Source organism: Odocoileus virginianus, chromosome 25, assembly GCF_023699985.2.
Source record: "Odocoileus virginianus isolate 20LAN1187 ecotype Illinois chromosome 25, Ovbor_1.2, whole genome shotgun sequence".
NCBI lineage: Eukaryota > Metazoa > Chordata > Mammalia > Artiodactyla > Cervidae > Odocoileus > Odocoileus virginianus.
The window spans coordinates 31796734-31824230 of NC_069698.1; the positions used below are offsets into that span (position 1 = coordinate 31796734).

The following is a 27497-nucleotide window of genomic DNA, read 5'->3' on the forward strand; positions in this document are numbered from 1 at the left end:
TATAGCCAAATATAAAGAAAACCTGGCAAAAGCAAACTGCAATGTTATATGACAAACAGTTAAATATTAATACATCAACAGAAAAACAAATTACTAAGAAAACTTTGACTCCACGAAAAGAAAAACAGGCAAAAATGTGAATAGACAATTCCAAATGGAGAAAAAGTCTAATAAACACACACACACACACACACAGAGTCAATTCTCAGTTGCAAAATGAAACCAGATTCAGACTCCTTTACAAATTGAGAAAGATGTTGTTAAGTATAATGACTAGTGCTGGCAAATGAACTTGTCCCTCTCAAATATCATGTAAGAGCTTCATGTGATACAATATTACTGGAGAGCTATTCAGCAATATGAATCAAGTATCTAAAAATTATTGACATCTTTGACCTAGTAATTTTCCTCTTTGGTAATTATCCTGAAAAAATAATCATACTTGCACCAAATATTCATCCCCAAAGATAAGTAAATGAAAACAAGGATAAACCCATAGTCTCATGTAAAACAATGGAAAATGAAAGCAACAATAATTTCCCAAATTAGTTTTCTGAAAAATTTCATGATAAAATTTTAAGTACAAAAAATCATGATGTAATATTTCTCAGATATATGATCCCAAGCTTGAGAAATATGTATAAATACGTGTTATATATATTTAGAAATAAATGTATATGTTTTATATATATTTTTAAAAGGTACTGTCAAAATTCCCTGGTGGCATAGAGGGTAAAGAGTCTGCCTGCAATGCGGGAGACCTGAGTTCGATCCCTGAGTCAGGAAGATCTGGAGAAGAAAATGGCAACCCACTCCAGTATTCTTGCCTGGAAAATCCCATGGACAGAGGAGCCTGGCGGGCTACAATAGAGTCAGACAGAACTGAACGATTTGACATTCACTTTCACTTTCTTTCACTCTCAAAATACGCTTCTCAGAGAATTTTAATAATACACTATAGTTTCAATTTTCTTCATTTTTTCTCCATTCTTCAAGTTTCCTGCCAAAAAATAATATCTTACTTTATTGATTTAAAGCTAAAAAAGAAGTGGTTAGAATATTTTCTCAAACAACACTGGAATACCATAACATATTTTTGCTTTCATTCAGGCTGTTTAAGCCATAAACAAACATATGCATGGAATTGGCCTTGTTTTTTTAATGACTAGTGCCTTTTGGGGGGTCAAAAATTCATATAGTGCTATGGACTAAATTGTATCATTCAAAAATTGACATGTTGTAATCACATTCTCCAAACTGGCTATGTTTGGAGATAGTCTTCAGGAGGACTTCAGTTCAGTTCAGTTCAGTCGCTCAGTCATACACACCAGGCTTCCCTATCCATCACCAATTCCCAGAGTTTACTCAAACTCATGTCCATTGAGTTGGTGATGCCATCCTACCATCTCATCCTCTTCAGGAGGAAATTAAGTTCAAGTGATAGATGGGACCCTAATCTACTAGGACTAGTAGCCTTATAAGAAGAGGAAGAAATCTCTCTCTCTCTCTTTTTCTCTCCAAGCTTACACACGAAAGGAAGGCCATGTGAGTACACAGTCAGGAAGTAGCCCCCTACAACCTAAAGAAGAGGCCTCAGAATAAAACCTACCTTGACGGCACCTTGATCTTGAGCCTTCCAGCTTCCAGATCTGTGGGAAATAAATTTCTGTTGTGTAAACCACTCAGTCTATGACATTTTGTTATGGCAGCCTGAGCAGACTAATACAGGCAGTTTTATCAATCTTATCATCCTGTTTGGTTTTAAACAAGTTTATCAATTTCAAGTTTCAAATCTAGTTACCAACAAGCATGACTTAACACTTCCATGGATAGTAATAAAAGTATGCCTAAAAAAAAAAAATCATGAATCATCTTGCAAAGAGAGGGATTAATTAGAAGCAAACAGCATTCCTTTGGGTATGTAACTGCATGCTTTCTAAGTCACATCCAACTCTTAGTGACCCTATGGAACATAGCCCACCAAGTTCCTCTGTCCATGGGCTTCTCCAGGAAAGAATACTGGAGTGGGTTGCCGTGCCTTTCTCCAAGGGATTTTCTCGACCCAGGGGTCAAAGCCATGTCTCTTATGTCTCCATCTCCCGCATTGGCAGGCAGGTTCTTTACCACTAGCGCCACATGGGAAGTCCCCTTTTACCAACAATGTATTGAATCTTTGAATATTGAATATTGGATTTAGACTTCATTACAAATGAATTTAGCAATTCTGTATTTATGTTTTAGCTTGCATTGGAGCAGGAGAAGGAAGAAAAAAGATATCAAACAGGTAAGTTTTAGATCTAAACTCTCGTAAAATCACTATCACCATTGTCTTGGTGTTTAAATTTTCCATTTTTGATATATGTTTTTGTTTTATTTTACAAAAAGGAAATGGTCTGTTATTTCTGCTTTATTATATACTTCATGTGAGAATAAATAAAATGCTCATCAAGCTTCGATCTACTCCTTAGGAGAAACACGAAAAACATTTTAAAAGTGGGATGACTACCCTTTCATTCTACCTTTCTAAACAATCACTTTTTTCTCAGTGATTTACTGAAAATGAAGACTAGATCCATGGAGAAACATATGTGCTCAGAGATACACATATACATGTGTCTTGATTTTTATTAATATAAATCCATGTATATTTGTGTATGTATAATATACTATATGACTTAGCAGCAGCAGCATACATATATATAATTTTAATCTGCTTGGTTTAGGGGCCAAGATTCTATTTACTTTTCAGAAAACTCTAGGAAGTATTTAATTTTAGAAAGGCATATAGAACGGTACAGCTCACTTTGGACTAGTCGCTTCCAAGCGCCAAATAGCCACTATGGATGAAGGATACCCTATTTGTATCTTTTCTGGTGGCTTAGTGGTAAAGAACCCGCCTGGCAATGCAGGAGACATTGCAGGAGATGCGGTTCGACCCCTGGGTCAGGAAGATCCCCCTGGAGGAGGGCATGGCAACCCACTCTAGTATTCTTGCCTGGAGAATCCTGTGGACAGAGGAGCCCGGCAGGTTACAGTCCATGGGGTTGTAAAAAGAGTTGGAAATGACTGAGTGACTAAATACCACCACCATTAAGGGCATACGCATGTACTTGCAATTTTCTGTACATTTTCAATTTTTCAAAATAAAAAGTTGAAGTGCAAGACATGTAGAAATATTCCAATCACATTCATTTGGTTTCAAATAGTTTACTCTTTTTAATCCCTGCAGTGTGTTAGTCGCTCAGTCATGTCTGGCTCTTTGCGACCCCATGGACTGCAGCCTACCGGGCTCCTCTGCCCATGCAGAGGACATGTTTAATGCACTACTACTTTTGCTTTTTGAGCAGTGATATCCCCCCAGGACCATATTATGGTCTTTCTATTCTTTGCATAGTTTCATGGCTCTTAAAAAATGATGTCACACGTAATAAGCAAGCTAACCACTGGTGAAACTAAAATGGGAAAGGGGTCCTTGGCATGGCTCAAAAAGTCCTGTATATAATTTTTAAATCAGAGCTGCAGTTTGTGGTCCAGTGAGCAAGATGGTGTCTTGCTTGATTGCTCTGCCGATAAGAACTCGTCATTCTTGTCATGTACCAGAATCACCGTTTCTGCACTTTGGTTCTGGGAGGCAGAGTCTTCTCTGACCTCGTCCGTGTCCTCTGACAAGGAGACAAATTTCAGCTTGTCCAAGAAAAGATACCCTCTGCTGCTCGTTGCTTGGGAGGGAAAACACAGTCTCCTTCCTAGGAGACAATGAAAAAAGAATTGAGTCCAAAAGAATATATGAAGAGTCTTCATTTTCAACTGGTCAGCCTTTCATTTTTAGCCTGAATGCAGCCTTGCCCTGAGAGATGGGGGTGACAAGTGGCTGAATTTCCCCTTCTTGCTCAAGCAACCATTTATTCTACAACAGCATCTTTTCAGTAATAAGAAATCAGTTCTAATTTCCCCAGTTTACTTAACAAAAATATGGACTACTTGTTGCTAGGACTGTTACATTTCTTGTGTGCATGTGTGATCTAAAATGCTAAGTTTGGGGGATGGGGAAAAACACTGAGAAACAACTTTTACTGGGGGAGAAAGTATTTGTAGCAGTAAAACAGCTACCCTAATTTGAATGGAACAAAGCCATCTTGAACTTCTTGTTCTTTTCAAGTACCTTTCCAGCATACCTGAGTTCTCACAGTCCTGGAGAATCATTAGAGACAAGAAAACATTGTGATTGTTTTAAAACTTCAAAACTCCTGCCAGGATTGGCTCTAAATATCAGAGAGGTCTTTGTGGTGGAAGACATACAGATATCTTGTAAAACCGGCTATGAGCTGCATAGCCAGAGCTTTAAGATAAAAGTTAAGGACAAAAACTTATTTTAGCTCCTCAAATGAAGGAAGGAAGAAAGACACTTTGTTCCTGATTAAAAAAAAAAAAAAAAAATGTTATTTAAGTGTAATGAAATCTATGAGTGGATAACACTCTATTAGTGAGTCTTTATACATTTTATCACTATTCTCAATTAAGAACATGTAAGATATTGGTGCCGCTTAGTCGTGTCTGACTCTGCAATGCCATGGACTGCAGCTCACCAGGCTCCTCTAGGTCAATGTGTAAGTGTATTTAGTTCCCAACTTGAAGTTTAAAGATAATCTCTGCATACTCTCTATTTATATCTTTTAAAATTGAATATAATATTTATTCAGGTTATTTTTTTTTTCTGATTCAATCTTCAGTGAGGAAAAATATAATTTTCTTCCTGGGGAATCAGAGATTTCACACTAGCTTTAATAAAATCAATTTCATCACTAGATATAGAATATTTCCCTAAGGGTCACAAAAAGCTGACGTTGATTCATCTTCATCAAAACAGAGAAGTTGTTAAAGGAAAGAATTGGTATGAGAGTTCTTCCCACCAACTGAATGAGCAGAGAGGAATGAATAAGATGAACTTTACATATAAACATACATAGAGGCCTTTTCTCCTCTGTCTCTTGCTCTGCTCTTTCCTCAGAACCGTCGGCAATAGCAGACATACTGAGAAGTCAGCTGAGCTGAGTGATACTGAAACTTGAAGGAAAAGGAAACTCGAAATGTGCAAATATATTATTGTTCAACAGCTTTGCAGATGATTTTATTACCTTAAGACTTCATGGTTTCTCTGTCCCCTGTCATTTCTCCGTCATTGTCTTTCTCACACACACACACCCAGATGGGCACACATATTGATACCTGGTGGGGAATTTCTTAAAGTTATTTCTTCTCCAAATTGAGAAAAGTCAAAGACCCGGATCCATGAAATGAATGGTCACTTCTTAATATTTAAAATGAACAATCTGGGAGAGCAATTTAAATGAATATGAAGATTCTACCAAAACAATACAGTTGACCCTTGAACAACACAGGTTTGAGCTGTGCTGGTCCACTTATGAGTGGATCTTTTTTAAAAAATAAATACATACTACAGTGCTATGGTAGCTCAGTTGGTAAAGAATCTGCCTGCAATGCAGGAGACCCAGGTTTGATCCCTGTGTTGCAAAGATCCTTGGAGAAGGAAATGGTAACCCTTTCCAGTATTCTGGTCTAGAGAATCCTTGGTACAGAGAAGCCTGGTGGGCTACAGTCCATGGGGTTCACAAGAAATCGGACATGACTTAGCAACTAAACCACTATCCCAGTGCTACATGATCCATGCTGGTTGAGTCTGTGCATGTAGAGGCCTGAATATGGAAGGCCAGCTGTGAAGTTATATTCAGATTTTTAATGAGGAGGGTTTGGACCCCCCTAACTCTATATAGTTTAAGGGGACACATAAGAAGCTTTCTTTATCACTTCCTCTTGCCAAAAACAGAAATGGGAAGCATGGCAGACATGAACAAAATTTTAATGCCATAGTTTCAGTTTCAACTTTGTCCCAATAAATGTAGACATAACAACTTTAATCCAGTTCTTCATTCTGTATACCAAATTCAAACATTCTACCAAAAATCTTAAGGCATTTTCTGACTAAAAACATTTTTTTCTCCCTTAAGGCTAAGTAAGCCCTATGGGTAAATAGGAAACTTGTAAAACTGGTTCTACTAGCAAACTATAAAACTTTCATGCCCTATTTACCACAATAGAAAAGAGCAACGTTCTCCTTTTTTCTCATTCTTGTTTTAGCCTGAACACATGGCTTTTTCTGAAGCTCTGCCAGCTTCAGGTCAGACACTATTAGGGCAGTAATGACTGTGGGTTCCCGCACATACTCCCCCCGTGGTTTCACCCGTGAGAGCCGTTTAAAGTCTCTGTCTGGCCCTGTTCATATGTGCATGCATTTGTGTGAGCAATCTCTGGACGATATTAAGTAGTTGTATCAACAATAAGTGTTGGCGATGCTTATCTCTCTATTTCTCTGGATTCTAGCACGCGAGACTTTTGAGATGACCTACTAAGATAAAATCTAAGTGACATGTGTTACAGAAAAAAAGGCACAATTTGACTGGAAAAGACTTAAGAAGCAAATGTGGAGGTTACTTTCTGCAACACTGGCAGTCCGGTGCGACTGCTCTTGTGGTGCTTATTTTAGAACCCTAGCTAAATTCTTCGTGTTTGACTCACTGGAACAAAAGGTGAATCAAGCACAAGGAATTTAGAATTCATTAGCTGGTAACATCCCATGAGTTTAGAATACTCAATGAAGACTATATGTATTTAAGAAAAGGCGGGGGAGTGTTTCTGTTCAATTAAATTTTTTTAATTGGACTATAGGTGATTTATAATGCTTTATTAATTTCTGTCATACAGCAAAGTGATTCACATATATATTCTTTTCCATTATGGTTTATCATGGGATATTGAATATAGTTGTCTATACAGAAGGACCTTGCTTTTTACCCATTCTATAAACTTACATCTGCTAATTCCAATCTCCAGCTCCATACTTCCCCCAACTGCCTCCCTCTTTGGTTCAAATTTTAAATGTTTTTAGTCCACTTATTTCTAAGGAAATGAAAACATCTCGGTAGTTCCACTCTTGCCCTACACTGCCTCCCTCACCTTTGACCTACCTATCTTTCATCCTTCTCTCCTGTGCTCCTAACCTTTTTCCTCTGCATCAAATATATGATGGAGAGAGGGTGAAAAGTCACGACTTGATCATTTTCAGTCTCATCATCAGCCCTGACCTAAATGCTCTTGAAGGTTTTCCTAGTCAGATCAAGTAGCTGTCCATATTATTTAAACTACTAAACAAATATCCCTGAAAATGTAGTGATTGAAATAAAATACAAGTGAATTTATCTTTTAACTAACAATCTGAGAGGGAAGGGAGCTAGTGGGAAGACTCTGTTCCACTCAGTCATGCAGGAACCCCAGTCAGAATGAGGCTAATCCTTCCATCTTCCACACATGTGGTTCCTAAGTTCCATCCTGTTATCACTATTTCAGCCCATGGGAAAGAAAAATAAAAGCCGTGGAAGTGAGCATGCGAGTTTTCAAGGCAAGTCTTGAATGGCATCTATCACTTTTGCTCACAATTCACTGGAGAGAGCTTAGTGTTAGGGTCACAGCTAGCTGCAGAGGGAGCAGGAAAATACAGTGTTGGCTGGAAAGCTTCGTCCCAGTTATGACATTATCTTACTGGGGCACAGATTTGGGTGGACAACTTGCAATCTCTACCACACCTTCCCAGGCGGTACTAGTAATAAAGAACCCACCTGCCAAAGCAGGAGATGTAAGAGATGCAGGTTCGATCCCTGGGTCGGGAAGATCCCTGAAGAGGGAAAGGCACCACTTCAGTAGTCTTGCTTGGGAAATCCCATGGACAGAGAAGCCGGTGGGCTACAGTCCATGAGGTCACAAAGAGTCAACCACAACTGAGAATGTGAGATGCAGGTTCAACAATCAATTGTTCTGGGCCCTTTGCAGAGCAAATTATTCCTATGTATTATTCATCTGTAATGAGAATGTACTTTGTTGATCTCATAAATTAGTATATACTCTTATTTCCTAGATGAGTTATGAGAGAAAAATAAGAAAATGTATCTGAAAGCTGTTTGGAAAAGATAAAAATATTTATATTTTTAGTGTCTAATACTAACACTATATTTTAGTCTATATTTAGTCTATTTTAGTGTTAGAAATTAAATTAAATTATTCTTTCATTGGAATATTACTCAGTTATAAAAAATAATAAAATAACACCATTTGCAGCAATATGGATGGACCTAGAGATTATCATACTAAGTAAAGTCAGACAAACACCACATGATATCATTTACATGTGGAATCTAAAATATGATACAAATGAACTTATCTTTGAAACATAAACAGATGCACAAACACAGAGAACTTACTTGTGGTTGTCAAATGGGAGGTGGGAGGAAGGGATGGATTTGGAGTTTGGGATTAACAGATATGCACTACTGTATATAAAATAAATAAGCAACAAGGACCCACTGTACATCATAGGGAACTATTTTCAATATCTTGTAATAACCTATAGTGGAAAAGGATGTGAAAAAGAATATATATACATATATATACACACAGCCACACACACACACACACCTATATATATGTACACATAAATGAATCAGTTTGCTGTATACCAAAACATTGTAAATCAACTATACTTCAATATAAAAAATATCATTCCCTCATTGTTCAAATCTAAGAATGAGTTTGAACCTATGAAGCCAGTGCCCAGCATTTCCACATTCAAATAAAATATGACTAACAGGTAGACTGAAAAAAAAAAACAATTAAACTTCAGAGTCCAAACAGCAAGTATATAAGTAAGGGTAGAATATATATCACAGTTAAGCTAGAACACTTTCATTGAAAATGGGTCTGAAATGTAAAGGTAGGTTTATCAATATAGCTAGCAAATTTTATTCGAGTCAGTATCACAGCTCAATGAACATCAAAACTGACTACCTTTCTTGTAGCATCACTGAAGTTTGGAGGATCAATGAAGTTTGAAGGCAAAACATAAAATAAAAGCCTACAGAATGTTAAGAAAGACCCCCAGTGAATGGACATTGGATAGAGTGTTCAGAAGAAGACTCAAGTTTTGTCCAGGGAGGATAGGCCAAGGAGAAGGATAAATAAGAGACGGAGCACACTCCTTCAGTGGGTTCACACAAAACGCAAATCATGGCAGGATATAATATATTAGTTAGACTCTGTTTCTTAAGAAGTTTAAAATAAAGATAGAGGACTCCACGCCCAAACTCACATAATAACCCAGATCAATATTCTGATATGTCATGGAAAGAGACCAGCTAACGGTAGGTAATGGAGGTGCCTTGACCCATTGACCTTAGACAGTCAACATTTTGCCATTAAATGTCAGATCAATTCCCAATGATTTAAACATTACCCAAAAGCCTCTAGTTTCCTGGAATCTTTAATAAAAAACAAATGCAAACTTCAAACACTACCATTTTCAAGAGTCTAAGGAATTACTATTTACTATATTAGCTTAATCCATCTTGCTTGCTCGATTTTTAAAATTCTTGTCTCAATTTCTTTCTAGCATTTATAAAGCAGTGCCTGCATTTTTAAAAAATCTGTATTATTATCTTTTATCTTTCCCTGGTGGCTCAGATGGTAAAAATCTATATTATTATCTTTAATATATGTTTATATCTATCTTTTTATATTCAGGAAATAACTTTTCTTTCTGGGATCTTATAAACAACTTACCATAGACTGTCCATTTTCTAATACCACTGTTATCAGAATTATCCTTATACTGCAATCACATGTGAAAAGGTTTTTCTCCCTTTAGGTCAAGGATGGCCCATGTTCAATTAATATTTTATCCATATGATGCCTTGTATTTGTGGGTGGTGCTAGTGGTAAAGAACCCGCTTGCCAATGCAGGAGGTGTAAAAGACACAGGTTCGATCCCTGGGTCAGGAAGATCCCTTGGAGGAGGGCATGGCAACCCACTCCAGTATTCTTGCCTAGAGAATCCCATGGACAGAGAAGCCTGGCAGGCTACAGTCCAGGGGTCACAAAGAGTTGGACACAACTGAAGCGACTTAGCATGCACGCAGTGTATAAATTAGCACAACTTTAGCACAACTTTATCCCAACTCCATTTCCCTCAACTCAAGGCAGTGGGAGGGAGACGAGAAGGTCCATCTATAGGGGTACTATACATTTGCAGGGGAATCTCCTAATTTTCTTCTTGGGAGTATAATGAACCAGTTTCTTTGGTCCTTCACAAGAAACATCAAATCTAGTTTTCAATTCTCTATCAAATGTAAATGTCAGAAAACATCTAAGGCATGCCCTCTGCCTGCTGCTGCTAAGTCACTTCAGTCGTGTCCGACCCTGTGCGACCCTAGAGACGGCAGCCCACCAGGCTCCCCCGTCCAAGTCCTTAATAAACAGGCATTTAGCAGTGATAATCCCCAACTTACTCTTTTATATCTCAGGGATCACCCAATGATCCCTGTGTCCAAAGACTGACAGATCTTTCTGATGGGCATGGTCCATGTTATTTGGATGACCAATTCAGCAAATCAATGAGCCAACTGCCATCTCTAAATACCAACAAATTTCCAGCTGGAATCTGGCAGCCTGAAGGTGTCACTTGCACTATGTGTGACAAGTTGTAATCTAAAATAACACCTAATTTAGATCCTAGTCCGCTTTTTTCAGAGCTGCTGGGGGAAAGAAGGGAGAAGATTACAGCTCTTTGCACTCCCAGCATCCCCCATGCATTGTACCTGCTGCACAATTACTGCTGCCACACTTGCCAAAGTGCCATTAAGGTTTCTGGGCCTCCTGGCACTTGGGTAGATATTCTACTTAATCACCAAAGATGACTTCTGCTTGCCAGCTGGGTGCCTCCAACCAAAGGAAAAATATCAGACAAATAAATGCAGATCTATTTTGTTCTAAATGTTTTGAGAAAGAAGACAGAGAACAAGGACGTTTTGCTGGTGGGAGACCTCTTGTGAACTTTACATTTGCTCATTTTTGCTCTTTTTTTTTAAGAGTAAAAAGTTCAGTAAGAAACTTTTAAAAAAAGATGTTATCCTCTATTCCAACAATCATGCCAAAAGAGGTCATGTTGCCAGAGACAATAGACAGCTATAGAGACTCCATCACGCTTCCACTGCCTCTGGAAGCAAGGTCTTCGTTTGTCAGCTGAGTTAGGATTGTTGGGAGAGGCAGCAAAGGTATTTTGTGCCCACTGACCTCCCACTGACCTTGAGTGTGGCTGCAGCAGCTCAGAAATGGGGTGTGGGTCTTGGCTGCACATCATAGCACTCAGACTCTCCTACCTGCTGGGGGTTGTCTTGAAGTGAATCCTCACTGCAGATAATTCACATACTGACTCATTTGGCACTGGATTTCTGGGCTGTGCTTGACTCTCTGTTCTTCTTCTGTTGCCTTAAGGTACAGAAACTTTTAAAAAAGAAAAATAAGTAAATTTTCAAAAAACATGATCCTCATCACCCTGAACTGAGCCATCAGTAATTTGCTTTAGCCCATCACTGAGAATAGTGGCATAAACATTTTTTTTTTTAATTTCACAAGTACAACATTTCTTCTTTGCATTGTGATGTTTTCCACTGTAGGCAGAAGTAGGTAGCAGACAAAACCTAGCCCTTTCTTTCTTTCCTTTCTAGATGTTGATCAAAGTGTCAGTGAGGCAATATGACTTGTTTCATGATGACAGTCCCTGCTCTGCTTGGTGACCTGTGACCTCCCTCCTCAGGGGATCTTGAGGTTAACAGGAAGGCACAGAGGGCATCTACACAGGAATGTGGCAAGAGTTAAGTGAATGTATGGGCCTTACTGAGCAGGGAAAACAACTGGGTAATTTTGCCCACCAAAAACCCCGATGCAGAGTTATTTGCAGCCCACTGGTCTGTGACATCAATCGCCTGACCAGAGATATTCATATTAGTGCCATCTCTTGCTGAAACAGTAATCACCTGCCTTGTCCGGCCCTCAGAGGAAGGAGATGAACAGAGGAAGTTGTGAAGCAGAAGTAGGTTAGTGCTAGCAGGAGAGCTGGGGGTGGTAAACGTCTGTGACGTGATCGGAGTCAATTACAGCTGTTGACACTTTATCCAGGCAGTGACCCCAGGCCCTCTATAACCAGGCTGAACAGTCAGGCCTCTAGCCAGCCAGCCATGGTGTGCTCATTCCCTTCTCCACACAACGACTATCTCAGCAGCAGGGCCTGGGGAAGTATCCTACAGTCACATCCCCCTTGCTCCTTGGAATCAGGAAATGAGAAAATCATTGCTCACCCCACTCCAAACTTGCCTCATCTCAAAGCTCTGTATCAGCTCTGAGCTTTGCAACCACACCGGAGGATCTCTTCTGTAGAAGCAAAGAAGGACAGAATGTTGGAAGGGAGCTCTCCTTGACAGATGGGAAGGAGAGTGGTGTGAGTAACTAACTGGAGGCAATAAAGGTGTTAGCAAATAGCAGAATGGAAGAACGGCCCCCGGGATGACTGGCTCCGCTACATGCGGTGTGTTGTACAGGCGCCAGCAAGAGCTGCCTGTCTCAGCTTTGGTGTGAAGAGCATGTGGCTCCCCCAGATTCGCAACATCCTCGTGGGCTTTCTCGGAAGCACAAGCATTGACTGAGCCCCCATCCAACTGAGGGGGCTTCCATGTCTTCATTGCCCTCCTTTCTAATGCCTATTCTCCAGGTCTTCCCTCCTTTCTTTGTCCTGCTTCTTTTGTTCTTTTCCCTGGTCCTTATGTCTCATTACATGATATTCCCACTTTTCCTTTGGGATTTTTCTCTTTTCTTAAAGCAAGAGGAGCCTCATCAGCAGTGCCAAACCCAGCATCATGTAACCAGTCACCCAAAAGTCACAACCATGTAGGCCCTACCCTCCATGTTAAGAACACCCAGCTACTTGTGTATCTATACAGTGTTTACACATGAACGTAGCAGGAATTCTTAAGGCAAGATACCATTGAACCAAAAAATGTCATAACACAAAGGAGTCTTATGTATTTATTACCTCCTCCCAACTACATTCCATCTGACAACCAAGCAAATCATGACTTGGGAAAGTTAAATAAGTTTTCAAGCTTACACAAAACAATAGTGAAGAACCCCGGCCTCTGGATTCTCTAGTGTGTGTGTGTGATTTTTATTTCCACTTTATGATTTTTATCTATCTTTTTAAACTTTTTTATTTTGTATTGGGATATAGCCAATTAGCTATGTTTTGATAGTTTCAGGTGACCAGCAAAGGGACTCAGCCATACACATACATGCATCCATTCTCCCAAACCCCCTCCCATCCAGGCTTCCACATAATATTGAGCACAATTCCCTGTGCTATACAGTAGGTCCTTGTTGGTTATGCATTTTAAATATATCAGTGTGTACCTGCCCATCCCAAACTGCCTAATGATCCTTTCCCCCCTATCCTTCCCTCCCTCTGCCCAGGCAACGGTATCACTTTATGAATTTTAACATAAAAATAAGAGCCACAGATTCTCTAGACATTTCTCACCCCCAATCATGCTTGAATCCCTCTACAACAGAAGCAAACACAGTTACTGGATCAGGGAAGCTCTTTTGTTCTCCTGTTAAGTGCCTGACCTTAAGGAATTCGCTGGCCTCCCTGGTTTTCTGTTCTCTTCCACAGCTGAGGAGCCTGGATAGACCATCTAGGGTTCTAGTTCCAAAATTCAATGACCCTTTGAGTTTAACTTCTTTCACCAGGATACCTGTCATTTCTAGGTAAGCGGTGTTCTCACTCTTTTCTGCTAAAGGAGGTTAAGTAAATAAAAAGGAAAGATTGGGTTCTGCTTTTGGCCTAAATTATAACTTCAAGACCAGGGATGAAAGAAGTTAATAGCAATAAGCAAGCTTCCAGGGTCTACCATTTACAATTTAAATCCTTTACTTGGGAGGTTAAAAGTTCAAAGTTGAGTCATAGTCTGAGGTGGCTCTGCTCTTTCTTTATAATTATCTGAGGTCAGGAAGTTAATAATACCAGAAATCCCCAGTGGAGACCTCTTGTGCACTGTGTGAACTTTAAACTTGCTCATTTTTTTTAAGGGTAAAAAGTTCAGTAAAAACACAGTGGACTTTTCCTCTTAGCCTCCACCCATTCATCCCCCAAGGTCAAAAGTTGAACTGTAAAACAGAAACCCTTGTTCTCTGATCCACATTTAAACAGATCACTTATTAAAAGGTAAACATTCCAAATGCAAGCCAAGATCCAAAGTGAATCTGTTCAATAAAAATAAAAATATTGTAATAAAATGAGTCTTTGATCTTTATCACTTGTCTTGGAGTTGAACATCAGAATTTATTTTATTTTTTTGAATCTCAGAGAAAGAGCAGTCACAAAAGCTCTTTCCTGACCTATCTCTGCCCTGAGATTGGCATATCTGGAAAAGATAAACCTAAGACATTTTTAAATAATTCTGTTTACAGTCTTATCTTAAGGCAATTTCTACAACTAATTCTACACCATTTTTTATTTGTTTGCTTGTTTTGCTCAAACAGGAGTTCAAGTGTGGTTTAAATCAGAAAGATTTAAAGGACTGAGGAATTAAGAGGTGTTTGCTGAAAATGGTGGGGGATGTGGAAAAAATAAAGAAATGGTTGAATCAACCCAATGAACCTCATGGGAACTAGGGGTAGACTATATTTGAAATCTTCAGAATGTTAAAGCTCAAACATGAAGCCAAAAGGACAGCTGTACAGGCTTAAATATGTACAGCCAACCCTCCATATCCATAGGTTCCACAAGATTCAATCAACCGCAGATCAAAAATATTCAGGAAAAAAAATTCCAGAAAGTCTTGCACATGTCAAGGGATGACTAGATTTATTTAATAAGTTAAGACTAGCTTTCTTAAAGTAATAGTGGCAAATTTAGGAAGTAAGTCAGACAGAAAAAGAGAAATATCATACTATATAACATATGTGCAGAATCCAAAATAAAAAAGTCAATAAAAATGAACTTATTTACAAAGTAAAAACAGACTCACAGACTGAAGTGGGGTGGAAGGATAGCTGGGAAGTTTGGGATTGACATGTAAACACTATCATATTTGAGATGGATTGTTAAAGGTTGTTTTTATTGCTTCAAGTATTATTTTGACAACTATAAATACCAAAGATTTTGAGAAAAAAAAAAGTATGGAAAAGTCAGCTAAATATTAACCCAATCCAATCAGCTAGCTTAGAAAAGCTTCCTGAACCACCATCATATTAGGTTGTTATTGCATGCAAACCCTAAGTGTTCTTTTCTAATAAAGCAAATGATATATGTGTCCTTTTTTTTTCAGTGCACACCCTTTAAGAATGCTTTGATTAAAAAAAAAAAAAAAAAAAAGCCCAATCTGGGAATGAACATATGTTCCAAAATCTTTTAAGAAAGCACCTTTGTCACAGTTTACCAAAATGAAGATAATACCACTTGCTCGTCTACCTTAATAATTTTTGTACCCATCTAACGAGAAAACTACAGAAAATAGTGAGAACCTTGAAATGACAGGCAATGAATACATTCATAGTAAATACTTTTCACTGATGCCAGTTTCAACAAACGTCAGTTAAGTTCTTGGACTTTCTGATTAATTTTAATGTGAATTAAAACTAGAAGATACGGCTCCAAAGAAGTTGTGACCTAGACCATTTACACTGTATGTAATTTTCACAACATCCTCTGGGACTCCTGGATGCAGCTGGATGACCCAGACCCAGGAGTGACACGCCAGGAAGGAAGTGGGGAGAGCATGTGGGACTACTTCCTCTTGTGAGGACTCCCCTCGAAACAGCTGTAAGGAAGGGTGGAAATTCCTTATGAGTCAAAGGGTGACTTCAAAGTAAAGGATGAAATTTGAGAGACGTGATCATATTGATCAGGATGTTGACCAAGAGGAAATCATTGTATTTAGAAAAGTGTCCAGGAAAAAATCAGGTATTAAATCAGAAGCTGAAGGGCATGTGGACATTGCTCACTTAGGCAGGTGTTACTCTTGTAAGAATAACTTCTGGTTTCTATTCATCTTGTGAATATATTTCCATGAATATTTATGTTTCTTCTTTTTTAAGTCATGACACTTTATTTGAACTAGTTGTTTTCAACCTTCTGTCTGACTGAATTCCATATTTTTTTTTCTTTTCCTACAAATCACTTCATTTTATGAGGCTATTATATGGTAAGACCATGTTGTGTTCTGGACATACTTATCCTAAATATTCTCATAGGAGAGAAATAGGACTAGATCCATGTGAAATCAACCCTACACAACACTGTGAGGCATATACTACAGGTGGTCTAAACGAGGTGCCACGAGAACCCTGGGTCTCTGTCACACTTTTACATGCTTTCTTGCCTTGCACTTTCCGATCACTCCTCCTGGAAGACCTCATTTGTCCTTGATTCCTGGGACTCAGTACTCTGCCTCAATACTGCTCTTCCTTCACATCTCACCTCCTTCTACCTCTCTGAATGAAAGTGTCCCTTCCACAGCAATATGTGCAGGCAGTGACATCAGAGTAACTATCTCACTATGTTGTAATGTGCAGTTAATTTTGCTACCTCCAACAATAAATTACAATCAAACTGAGAGAGAGAATTCCCATGCAATTCCTTGGGAAACTCTTCTTTAAAAATATAGAATGAAACCTGACAGGAAGAGGATTCAGTGTATACCTTAACGGATAGCAAAAGTGAGCCAAGACTCAACAGGGTCTATGACAGACTGAATTTACAGAGTCCTGCTGGCTTTGCAAGACACCATTAGCACAACAGTTTCAACTTTGGCTGTGCTTTGATATCACCTGAGAACTTTAAAATATTCTTGATGTCTGGGTCCCAGGCCTAGATATTTTGACTTAATTGAACTGAGGTAGGGCAGGGTCATTGCGGCATTAAAATGCTCCTGGGTAAATCTGTGACATTAAGAACAGAAGAATAAGGGCCACTGTACGGGAAGATGCTGTTAAATGCAGCCAGAAATTGTGACATTGACATCCAGAAGTCACAAATGGACTGTTAATTTAAGGATAATTTATTTTCATAATTCTCTTGAAGAATAAGTCATTTACCCATCTGAACTGATTTAACAGTTCTCTGTTATCCTCAGGATAAAGTCTTGGCCAGTCAACATATTACATCAGCCTCAACACAAAATGCTCCCATCTTTTCCTTCTTCCTTATTAGTAACGTGTGTGCTCAAGTCATGCAAAGCTGCTTGCTATTCCCTGAGTGTGCCATACAAATCCTTCCCATATCTTCCTATGGGTCTGTTTTTAGGAATACCTTTGCTCTTATTCCTCCAGGTAATTCATATTTGTACTCTAAGACCCAATTCAAGCTAGTCTTTCCCCAAATGCCTTTACTGGTCCCCTTGGTTTTATAAAGTGCATCTGCTTTGTGAGGCACACAACTTAATTCACTGCTCAATTGTAGCACTTAGCACATTGGCTTCAACTAGCTCTTTGCCTGCCACTGACTTTGGATTGTCTTAGACTCCCAAGGGCAGAAAATATGTCATTTTTCTGGATCCCCTTTCTCCAGTATCCAGCAGAGTATTGAATACATAGTGAATGCTATGTGAATGGTTGTTTAATGAATGAATAAAAGGATAGACGGATGGACCAAAAAAATACAATCATATAAATAACTCCATTATTTATTTAACATCTAGAAAGACTCTCGTGATATTCATCACTGAAGAGAGAGAATAATAACTTCCTGTTGGTTTTATTTCATATTCATCTTCCAGTGGTTGGAGACCCAGGACCCTGAACCAATTATAGAAATAAGAGACACCAGGCCAGAGCAAGTGGCCCCAGGAAAAAAGGATTACAATCACCACTTCCTTGGTCATGTTAGGATTTTCTAGTTAAAGAAATGGAAACAAACATTGACTCACCGCGTTTCAAAATTGTGACCTTTCTAGATGGTTGCTTAGTCCTGAGCCACGTCACTTTCTGTTTGTTCTTTCCTGCCCTCGCGTTGGCCTTGGGGTCCTCTTCATAGAATCATGTTCAATATAAATGCATTTGCTCCTCCCCTCCCAAGTTGGCTTGAAACTAAATTATATGTTCATAGCTTCTTAAAGCTAAAAGAAATTTTAGGGAGACTTCCCTGGCAGTCCAGTGGCTAAGACTCCACGTTCCCAATGCAGGAGGCCTGAGTTCAATCTGTGGTCAGGGAACTAGATCCCACATTTGTCTCTAAGAGTTTGTAAACCTCAACTAAAGATGCCACATATGGCAAGAAGATGGAAGATCTTGCGTGCCGCAACTAAGACCCAGTGCAGCTGAATAAATAAATATTAAAAAGTAAAATCAAATAACTACACTTAAGATTTTTTAAAAATATCCCTTCTCCAAGGCAATCTTCCTGACCCAAGAATCAAACCCAGGTCTCCTGCATTGCAGGCAGATTCTTTACCATCTGAGCCACTGGGGAAGGCCTTATACACAGTTTAAAATAAAAAAAAAATGGGAATATTAACACATGCAGCCCCTCCGTTTTGGAGACATAGAAAGCTGGAGGGAGGTTCAAGGAATGCACCGTCTGTGACAATTCCTGGTGTAGCTGGGCGGTTCTGAACTCCATCAGCATATGAGGGCCAATAAGGTCACATCAGCTGTAACATTCAAATCACTTAGGAACTTGGGTTCCCTCTTAAGATCTTCTGTAGCTATTTCCACAAAGCCCCAGGGAGAGAGTCCATGTATGTTCAAACACAAGCCAGCTGATAGCCAGATTCCCCTGGGCTGCTCCCCTAAGGCTGCTTGCTCTCTAGGCCCCTGCTCTGGGTCTCGGTCTCTCTGTACATAGCCATCCCTGTGTACGATCATCTTCTGTAGAAATGCTCCCAGGCTGCCCCATAGGATTCTTGGTGGAGAAGCATGTGTGTGCGGGGTGGTTTGAGGGAGTGAGAGGAAGGGTGGGGCTGAGGGAAAGAAGAATGTTGAAAAACATAAGAAAAAACTCTCCCCCAGCTTTGGAGGTGCCTGTGTTATCTGTGGGCCAGAGCACTAGAATCTGATACTCTAGAATTTGGCTCTAAAATCATATCTGAATTCCAAACTTGTCCCTGCCACTTGCTATCTCTTTGACCTTCAGCAAGATATGAAATCTTTCTGAACCTGAATTTCTATTATTTCCTTCTTTAATATGGTGGGAATGAGAATTCCTTCTTCATAAGATTGTTGGAAGGATTAAATGTGCCCTGGCAGTGAGGACAGCAAGAAGATGGGAAGGACCTGAGGCCCTTGGAAACTTCGTGCTTATCCACCCAGTTACTCTTATGTGTCTGGACTGTTTGAGCCATGGTATTTAGACATCTCTGCTTTCTTAGAGCCTGATATATCAAGTAGTGTAGTGTCTAAACATTGTAAGAACATCTATTCCCATGATGTTTAGCCACCAATGCAAACCTAAAATACAGTGTTTAATTACAATATTAATACTGGTTATATTCCCATAAAGGGGTTGTGGAAGCAAACATCTTCCCATTCTTAATATAGAAGCTTTCAAAATTGGTATTCCAAAAGACTTCAAGATCTCTGACCCAGCCAAGCATTAAACTCTCATGGTCACCCACTTGTCATTAACTAAAGAAAGAGACACAAATTAAAGCAGGGAAACTATGTGCTTTATAATAAATAACTTGAAAAGGCAATCATTCAAGTTACCTTTTAATTGCAAATAGATATGGACTAATTCACCCTTCAAGCAAATTAGGGGTCCTTTAGATCAAACAAAGAAGCCTTATGTTGAAATAATTGGAGAGATTGCCCCAAAAGTTATTAGCCTCATGTTCCCAATCACAAGGAAAAGATTTCATAAGCTCAGCCTTGGAATAAGACTGGGCAGCCCAGCTTAGCTCAGACATCTAAACCAATTGTGGGATTAACCTAGACTGCACCCAGACTGACACCCTTGGTTTATATCCTTTTTATTTTATATTCTTGTACTATGTATACTTGATTATTAGATAAGGAAATGGCAACCCACTGCAGCATTTTTGCCTGGAATAACCCATGCACAGAGAAACCCGGTGGACTATAGTCCATAGAGTTGCAAAAGAGTCGGACACAGCTGAGTGACTAAGCAACAAATAACAAGTATTTGATTATATATATTTGACTAAATATATATACACATAAATAATTTATGAATCAGAGTCCATGGATTATCCTCATAATGACTGGCCCATCAGAGAACAAGTTGTAGAACTTAAATGAATCTACTTGAGGCAAGTATAGATGCTCAAAGTCCTCATCCCTCACTCTCTCCACTTTAGGATGACATCAACCTTCAAGACTACAGACACCAGCTATATCTAATAAGGAGTGACTATCCAAATTGTATAACCCAATACCAAAAACCAAACAATCAGATTTAAAAAGTGGGTAGAGAACCTGGATAGACATTTCTTCAAAGAAGACAAGAGTTGGCATGTGAAAAGACACTCAACTTCACCAATCATCAGGGAACTACAAATACAAGTCAAATACAAATTTGAAATACAAATCAAAGCCACAGTGAGATACTAACTTACCTCTGTCAGAATGGCTATTATCAAAAAGACCACAAATAGCAAGTGTTGGGGAGGATGTGGAGAAAAGGGTACCCTTGTGCACTGTTGATGGAAGTGTAAATTGGTGCAGCCTCTATCGATAACAGTATGGAGATTCCTCAAAACATGTAAAATGAGAACTACCATTCAATCCTGCAATTTCACTACCGGATATTTATCCAAAGAAAACAAAACACTAATCGAAAAAGATATATGCACCCCTTTGTTCATTGCAGCATTATTTATAATAACCAAGATATGGAAGAAACCTAAATGCTGTCCTTTTGTACATAAGTGGATAAAGAGGTCACACACACATACACCCCACACTGGAATATTACTTAGATATAAAACGAACAAAATTGTGCCATTTTCAACATCCAGGGGGATATTGTGCTAAATGAAACAGGTCAGATAGAGAAAGATAAATAACTGTCATGCTTATATGTGGGATCTAAAAAGCAAAACAACCAGATAAACAAGGTAAGACAGAAACAGACTTAGCGGTACAGAAAGAGATTCAGTGAGGGGTGAGGGGTTAGGGGTTGGATGGTGAAGGAAATTAAGAGATACAAGCTTTCAGTTAAAAATAAATAAGTCACAAGGACGTAATACAAGGCTTCCTTCATTGCTCAGTGGTAAAGAATCCACCTGCCAAGCAGGAGACACAGGTTCGAGGGTTCGATATTTAGGCTGGGAAGATCGCTTGGAGGAGGGCATGGCAACCCATTCCAGTATTCTTGCTGGGGAAATCCCATGGACAGAGAAGCCTGAGGGGCTATAGTCCATGGGGTTGTAAAGAGTCAGATATGGCTTAGCTACTAAAAAAAAAAAAACAACAAAGCATGTAACATACAGTATAAGGAACATAGTCAGCAATACTGTAATAATTGTGTATAATGAGAGATGGTTACTGTCACTGGATGGATACTTGATCTGACACGGTGATCATTTTATAATGCATTTGAATGCTGAGTCACTATGCTATACACCTGAAACGAACATAATATTGTACCTTAGTTAGTTCAGTTCAGTCACTCAGTCGTGGCTGACTCTTTGCACCCCATGAATCACAGCACGCCAGGCCTCCTGTCCATCACCAACTCCCAGAATTTACTAAAACTCATGTCCATCGAGTCGGTGATGCCATCCAGCCATCTCATCCTCTGTCGTCCCCTTCTCCTCCTGCCCCCAATCCCTCCCAGCATCAGGGTCTTTTCCAATGAGTCAACTCTTCGCATCAGGTGGCCAAAGTATTGGAGTGTCAGCTTCAGCATCAGTCCTTCCAATGAATACCCAGGACTGATCTCCTTTAGGATGGACTGGTTGGATCTCCTTGCAGTCCAAGGGACTCTCAAGAGTCTTCTCCAACACCACAGTTCATAAACATCAATTTTTCGGTGCTCAGCTTTCTTCACAGTCCAACTCTCACATCCATACATGACCACTGGAAAAACCATAGCCTTGACCAGATGGAAATTTGTTGGCAAAATAATGTCTCTGCTTTTTAATATGCTATCTAGGTTGGTCATAACTTTCCTTCCAAGGAGTAAGCGTCTTTTAATTTCATGGCTGCAATCAACATCTGCAGTGATTTTGGAGCCCAAAAAAATAAAGTCTGACACTGTTTCCACTGTTTCCCCATCTATTTCCCATGAGGTGATGGGACCAGATGCCATGATCTTAGTTTTCTGAATGTTGAGCTTTAAGCCAACTTTTTCACTCTCTTCTTTCACTTTCATCAAGAAGCTTTTTAGTTCCTCTTCACTTTCTGCCATAAGGGTGGTGTCATTTGCGTATCTGAGGTTATTGATATTTCTCCCGGCAATCTTGATTCCAGCTTGTGCTTCATCCAGCCCAGCGTTTCTCATGATGTACTCTGCATATAAGTTAAATAAGCAGGATGACAATATACAGCCCTAACGCACTTCTTTTCCTATTTGGAACCATTCTGTTGTTCCATGTCCAGTTCTAACTGTTGCTTCCTGACCTGCATACAGGTTTCTCAAGAGGCAGGTCAGGTGGTCTGGTATTCCCATCTCCTTCAGAATTTTCCCCAGTTTATTGTGATCCACACAGTCAAAGGCTTTGGCATAGTCAATAAAGCAGAAATAGATGTTTTTCTGGAACTCTCTTGATTTTTCGATGATCCAGAGGATGCTGGCAATTTGATCCCTGGTTCCTCTGCCTTTTCTAAAACCAGGTTGAACATCTGGAAGTTCATGGTTCATGTATTGCTGAAGCCTGGCTTGGAGAATTTTGACCATTACTTTACTAGTGTGTGAGATGAGTACAATTGTGTGGTAGTTTGATCATTCTTTGGGATTACCTTTCTTAGGGATTGGAAGGAAAACTGATCTTTTCCAGTCCTGTGGCCACAGCTGAGTTTTCCAAATTTGCTGGCATCTTGAGTGCAGCACTTTAACAATATCATCTTTCAGGATTTGAAATAGCTCAACTGGAATTCCATCACATCCACTATCTTTATTCATAGTAATGCTTTCTAAGGCCCACTTGACTTCACATTCTAGGATGTCTGGCTTTAGGTGAATGATCACACCATTGTGATTATCTGGGTCGTGAAGATCTTTTTTTGTACAGTTTTTTTGTGTATTCTTGCCACCTCTTTTAATATCTTCTGCTTCTGTCAGGTCCATATCATTTCTGTCCTTTATCGAACCCATCTTTACATGAAATGTTCCCTTGGTATCTCTAATTATCTTGAAGAGATCTCTAGTCTTTCCCATTCTGTTGTTTTCCTCTATTTCTTTGCATTGATCATTGAGGAAGGCTTTCTTATCTCTCCTGGCTATTCCTTGGAACTCTACATTCAAATGGGAATATCTTTCCCTTTCACTTCTCTTCGTTTCACAGCTATTTGTAAGGCCTCCTCAGACAACAACCATTTTGCCTTTTTGGATTTCTTTTCCATGGGGATGGTCTTGATCCCTGTCTTCTATACAATATCACGAACATCTGTCCATTGTTCATCAGGCTCTCTGTCTATCAGATCTAGTCCCTTAAATCTATTTCTCACTTCCACTGTATAGTCATAAGGGATTTGATTTAGGTCATACCTGAATGGTCTAGTGGTTTTCCCTACTTTCTTCAGTTTAAGTCTGAATTTGGCAATAAGGAGTTCATGATCTGAGCCACAGTCAGCTCCTGGTCTTGTGTTTGCTGTCTGTATAGAGCTTCTCCATCTTTGGCTGCACAGAATATAATCAATCTGATTTTGGTGTTGACCATCTGGTGACGTCCATGTGTAGAATCTTCTCTTGTGTTGTTGGAAGAGGGTGTTTGCTATGACCAGTGCGTTCTCTTGGCAAAACTCTATTAGCCTTTGCCCTGCTTCATTCCATACTCCAAGGCCAAATTTGCCTGTTACTCCAGGTGTTTTTGACTTCTTACTTTTGTATTCCAGTCCCCTATATGAAAAGGACATCTTTTTTGGGTGTTAGTTCTAAAAGGTCTTGTAGGTCTTCATAGAACCGTTCAGCTTCTTCAGCGTTACTGGTTGGGGCATAGGCTTGGATTACTGTGATGTTGAATGGCTTGCCTTGGAAATGAACAGAGATCATTCTGTCGTTTTTGAGATTGCATCCAAGTACGGCATTTTGGACTCTTTTGTTGACTGTTAGGGCTACTCCATTTCTTCTAAGGGATTCCTGCCCACAGTAGTAGATATAATGGTCATCTGATTTAAATTCACCCGTTCTAGTCCATTTTAGTTCACTGATACCTAGAATGTTGACATTCACTCTTGCCATCTTCTGCTTGACCACTTCCAATTTGCCTTGATTCATGGACCTAACATTCCAGGTTCCTATGCAATATTGCTCTTTACAGTGTCGAACCTTGCTTCTATCACCAGTCACATCCACAGCTGGGTGTTGTTTTTGCTTTGGCTCCATCCCTTCATTCTTTCTGGAGTTATTTCTCCACTGATCTCCAGTAGCATATTGGGCATCTACCAACTTGAAGAGTTCCTCTTTCAGTGTCCTATCATTTTGCCTTCTCATACTGTTCATGGGGTTCTCATGGCAAGAATACTGAAGTGGTTTGCCATTCCCTTCTCCAGTGGACCACTTTCTGTCAGACCTCTAACCCTAACCCTAACCCACCATGACCCGACCGTCTTGGGTGGCCCCACACGGCATGGCTTAGTCTCATTGAGTTAGACAAGACTGTGGTCCTGTGATCAGATTGGCTAGTTTTCTGTGATTATGGTTTCAGTCTGTCTGCCCTCTGATGCCCTCTTGCAACACCTACCGTCTTATTTGGGTTTCTCTCACCTTGGACGTGGGGTATCTCTTCATGGCTGCTCCAGCAAAGCGCAGCCGCTCCTCCTTAACCTTGGACGAGCGGTATCTTCTCACAACCGCCCCTCCCGATTGAATGTGGAGTAGCTCCTCTCGGCCTGCCCGAGCCCGCGGCGCAGCCGCTCCTTGGAGGTGGGGTTGCTCCTCCGGCCGCCGCCCCTGACGTCGGAGGTGGAGAGGCTCCTCTCGGCTGCCGCTCCTGCGCTGGCGCAGCCTGGCGCTCTCGGTCGCTACCCCTGACCTTAGGCGAGGGTAGCTCCTCATGGCCACGCTTCTGCGCATTCTGTCGCAGCCGGCGCGCTGCATATATGCATGTAACTGTAATGCGTGATTTTTTTTTAAAGATCTCTTGTATCTTTATGAATATAGGTTTCCACTCTGTCTAGGAAAAGAGTCTCCCCTTTCTAAAGGCCTGTGCCCCTGCAGTGCATTCCAGACTAGCTGCATTCCTGATGAAGCCTTGACTCAGCCCAATGTGCCCCAGGAAGGCTGGTTGGTACCTTAACTATACTTCAATTAAAGTAAAAAAAAATACTGAAGATACTAGGCTCCATGTGACCAGAGATCCCTTGCCAGGAGAGAGTGGTTAAAAATAGATTCAGGTAAGTATGATTCAGTGACTAAACAACAGCAACAACGAAAATGATGCATGACTCCTTTTTGTGAGCTTCCAGTTCTCCAAGGGGCAAAATTCTTTACCTGAGGCCAAAATGTTGTATTTATTTATCTGATCAGAAAGAACTACTAATTAGAATGATTTGCCCAGGAGAATATATGGTCACCGTGGAGTGGAGAAGAAATGTCCTCATCATCCAAATAGCTATTTGAGCCTGTATCTTTTCACTCAGGATATTAATGATGAGATTATTAGAAAAACTTACTATCAACCAGTACCATAAATAATGGCTTTTCCATACATTATTTTTGTTTTCATTTTTTTTACGTTTAAATGTTTCTCCCCAATAATATTGTGAGATATATCTGATTTCCTCTTCATAGTTATATTAAGTGTTTTTTCTTTCTCATCATGACACTGCACTATCCTTCATCTAGACTTCAGTTCTGTGACAGGTGGTATTCGATATTGTAACTAAACTGACATCCATTGAGTCAAGAATAACAACACAGTTACACAGTTGTTACACACTTATAATGTGTCAGGCATCTTCTAGGCATATTATGTCTATTAACTCATAATGTCCAAAGAATATTAATTATCACAACTATTCATTATCATAACTACTTTGAGGTAGATAATCTTACTATTCCCATTCCACAAATAAGAAAACAAGTTAATTCAGCCAACAATTTGCCACTGAGAAGAAGCAAGGCCAAAATCCAAAACCAAACGATTTAGCCTTGCAAAACAAAAACTACCAGTGGTGCTACTTGCATTTTAATCAAGATAATTTGGAAAGAAGTAGTAAAGTTACTCAGTCGTGTCTGACTCTTTGCGACCCCGTGGAGTATAGCCTACCTACCTACCTACCAGGCTCCTCCGTCCATGGGATTCTCCAGGTAAGAATACTGGAATGGGTTGTCGTTTCCCTCTCCAGGGGATCTTATCAACCCAGGGATCGAACCCGGGTCTCCCGCATTGCAGGCAGACTCTTTAACCTCTGAGCCACCAGGGAAGGGAAGTGAAGTGAAGTGGAGTGAAGTCGCTCAGTTGTGTCTGACTCTTTGCGACCCCATGGACTGTAGCCTACCAAGCTCCTCCATCCATGGGATTCTCCAGGCACGAATACAGGAGTGGGTTACCATTTCCTTCTCCAGGAGATCTTCCCGACCCAGGGATCGAACCTGGGTTTCCTGCATTGGAGACAGACCGTTTAACCTCTGAGCCACCAGGGAAACCCCAGTAAAAGTATGTGAGTGACTTCCCTGGTGTCCAGTGGTTAGGAATCCCCTTGCAGTGCAGGGGACCAAAATTCAATTCCAAGCTGGGGTTCCAGGATCCCACATGCCACACAGTGGCTGAGCCCACTGCAACTAGAGAGTCCATGCTATGCCATGAAGGATCCCACTTGATGCAGTGAAGATCCCGTGTACTGCAACTAAGACCCCGTGCTGTCGATTTAATCAATTAATTTTTTTAAGTATGTGAGCAAAAAAGTTCCAGAATCATGGACTCTGATGGCCAAAGGGAGCTCAATCATTCATTAGTTCTTGCCCAAAACATCAGTCCAAGAATTTAGTTGGCTGTTCATTAAAAACAGACAACCAGCAGAAAAGACCTGAGTATATCAAAGAATGCAGCCCCCAAAAATGACTGAGCAGAACCACTTCCATAAGAAGAAGGTGAAGGCATTGGTGAATAAAAGGCAGACATATGAATGAGAAATTCAGCTTGAACAGATATCAGACTCTCTAGCATATAAACCACTAGATGTGATATTATAGTTGGTCAGAAAGGAATGATAATGTTAGAGGAACACAAGTTCAAAGAGGGTTTTTGTTTGCTTCTTTGGCAGCATGGAACTCTAGGAAGTGATGGGGAAACTCAAATTTCTGAGAATGCTTTTTCACAAGAGAGACAGAGATTAGAGTTTCCAATGAAGAAGGCATGCTGCAATCGAAGAAAGCAGAGTGCAACAAAGCACTCGGGCCAGATGGCATTTATCTGAGTGTT

At 40.0% G+C, this 27497-nt stretch overlaps 1 long non-coding RNA gene across 1 annotated transcript; it reads right to left on the bottom strand.

Annotated features, from left to right (window-relative positions):
• Nucleotides 1-661: 661 nt before the first annotated feature.
• LOC139031109 (uncharacterized) lies at nucleotides 662-13678 on the bottom strand. The gene is made up of 4 exons (XR_011483534.1): nucleotides 13579-13678; nucleotides 11280-11403; nucleotides 1610-1649; nucleotides 662-1000 (listed from the first exon to the last, which is right to left on the bottom strand). It is a non-coding gene; the product is annotated as an uncharacterized lncRNA (long non-coding RNA).
• Between the last annotated feature and the right edge of the window lie 13819 nt (nucleotides 13679-27497).